Source organism: Sesamum indicum, linkage group LG12 (assembly GCF_026168435.1).
Source record: "Sesamum indicum cultivar Baizhima isolate 11 linkage group LG12, ASM2616843v1, whole genome shotgun sequence".
In the NCBI taxonomy this organism is placed as follows: domain Eukaryota; kingdom Viridiplantae; phylum Streptophyta; class Magnoliopsida; order Lamiales; family Pedaliaceae; genus Sesamum; species Sesamum indicum.
The window spans coordinates 2,857,063-2,859,476 of record NC_142668.1 but is presented as its reverse complement, the minus strand read 5'-3'; the positions used below and the strand labels follow the sequence as shown (position 1 = coordinate 2,859,476).

At 36.1% G+C, this 2,414-nt stretch overlaps 1 long non-coding RNA gene across 1 annotated transcript; it reads right to left on the bottom strand.

Moving 5' to 3' along the window:
• Positions 1 to 1,680: 1,680 nt before the first annotated feature.
• LOC148784631 (uncharacterized) lies at positions 1,681 to 2,033 on the bottom strand. The gene is made up of 2 exons (XR_016062970.1): positions 1,955 to 2,033; positions 1,681 to 1,856 (listed from the first exon to the last, which is right to left on the bottom strand). It is a non-coding gene; the product is annotated as an uncharacterized LOC148784631 (long non-coding RNA).
• Positions 2,034 to 2,414: the final 381 nt, after the last annotated feature.

Genomic DNA, 2,414 nt, shown 5'->3' with positions numbered 1-2,414 from the left:
GATTTCAAACCCACTAGGAAAGGGATTTTCCAAAACTCCACTTGAGAGTGGTGGGATTTTGTAGAAATAGTGGGAGGGGTTAACGACTAAAAGACCAAGTCTTAACTCAAACACAATATTACAATAATTTACTTATTTTTATGCTTTGCGTTTTGAATGCATGTCTAAGATCCGCTAATTTATTTTTTTATTTTTGAGATTAATTTTTATGGAACACATTAATCAATTAATTGGCTGCAAAATTAGAGGATTGTCCTTAGTTACCAAACCTGGCTTATTTTATGGATAAGCCACTTCCATCGAACTTGCGAAAAGGGTCCTTACTTGAAGAACGTTTGACGTTTGGGATTCAGGCATGAAGACAATCGCAAGATCCATAGCATCATACCTGCTTCCGTCCTCCACGAGCAGTATGACAAGCTGGACATTGTTGTATCAATAATGCTCCACATAAAATAAATTTATGTAGCACCGAACCGGCATATTGGATATGCTGTAATGGAAACATTTTTCGAATCCAAAATGACTGAGGGTCGTCTGTGCATAAACATGGGGTTAAGATGCTAACCCTTGTGGAGAAGCTCGATGACCTCAGTATTGATCTTGAAAAAGAAATGTACATTGAGGTAATCCTTCAATCCCTTCATCCCTCCTTCGACCTATTTATCATGAACTTTAAACGTGCTTGAGAAGATCATTCATGAGTTGATAAAAATAGTTGGATCAATACAAGGCAACGATTAAAGAATCTACGTCATCAGTATTAAATTTGGAGGGTTCAACCTCAAAAGCGAATGGCAAAGGTGCTGGACGCTGAATCAGGAAGAAGAAATGGAGCAAAGTCAGCCGCTGCAAGCGTTTTAAGCGCTCCTGTCGCCCTGATGGGTGAAAAAAAAGGAAAATAAAAAAAAATAGTTCGGCAGTCAATATTTACACATGACGTTTGCATTGCCAAAGGGGATTGGAAGAGGAAGTATCGTGAACTCCTCCCCACCCAAGCTATGGCACTTGTTGAGCAAACATGATTACTATTTTTATTTTCAAGTGTTGTACACTTGATCTAGAAGTGCATTTCTGCAATTGATTTGCACAAATAAAAAGGAATAGAACTCTGAGACATGTAGTCTTAAAGCTAGGCGATAGCTAGTCCGTTGCTGTGAAAGCTATAAAACTAAGTAGACTTAGCCATTAATATTCATGATAAGATAGTATACAATTATGTAATCCAACATGATCAAGTTTTTAATAGTCATTTGTTGGACAAATTAGAGTACGAACTTGATCAATCAAAGATTCTTTTATTTGACAATAAGTCTGCTGAGTTATAAATTATCGTACTCCATGTCATAATTAGATTATGCACGCTCAAAATAAATGACTAAACGGATAGTTAAGAATAAAACTTATAGAGAACGGCATTCATAAGCTAGCCCATATCCCTCTAGTTAGGATAAGTAGGTTGGTAAATTCAAATAGGGGTGGGCGTCGGATCGGGTTTTTCGGATTCGGGTTATTCGGGTCAGGTATCCGACATGTCGGGTTTTGGAAAAATAAACCCGAACCCAAACCCGACTGAATCGGTTACCCCGACTAATCTGGTACCCGTCGGATTCGGGTTTTGACTGCTTGCAAAAATATAGATAGGTCAATTTTTCATAATGAAAGTAATTCACTAAAATATATCCATGTAAGTCTAAAATATAATTTATGGACACAAATACTTAAAGCTTTACATAAATATCCAAAAAAAAGAGTTCAATCACATCCATAAATTATCAGAAGGCCTCCGAAATCCTAATGCCTATAGACTGAAAAAGCTCATATCACATTTTCATCCTCGACCTCGAGTCCTCGACCTGTCAAGTATTAAACGTACAAAGTGAAAGAATTATTAGAGAAAGTCAACCAAATAAAAAATGTAACGTTATTAAATTAGGTTTTACTGTTCTAGTACCTTGTCAAAAATTTACAAATAGCAGTTAGCACAATTAAATGTCAATAATTGTTGAATCAACCCCCAACTTTGTCAACTCTACAATAATATAGAAAATAATTAGACAAGTAGAATATATAAGCATAATACATAGAATTGAACAATAAGAGAAATATAAGAAAAAAAATAAATAAGTACATTTCTCAACTACTTCAAGTTCACTCAGATCCTCCTCAATGCTAATTGGTTTGGAGTCTTTTCGTATCCAATCTTGAGTACAAATAAGTGCTTGCACTATTTTAGGAGACAAAGAACTCTTAAAAGTGTCAAGAACACGACTACCGGTACTAAATGCAGATTCCGAGGCAACAGTTGAGACTGGAACTGCTAATATATCCCGAGCCATTTTGGAAAGAATGGGAAACCTTTGGGCGTTTACTCTCCACCAATTTAGTATGTCAAATTTGTCTCTACGCATTTC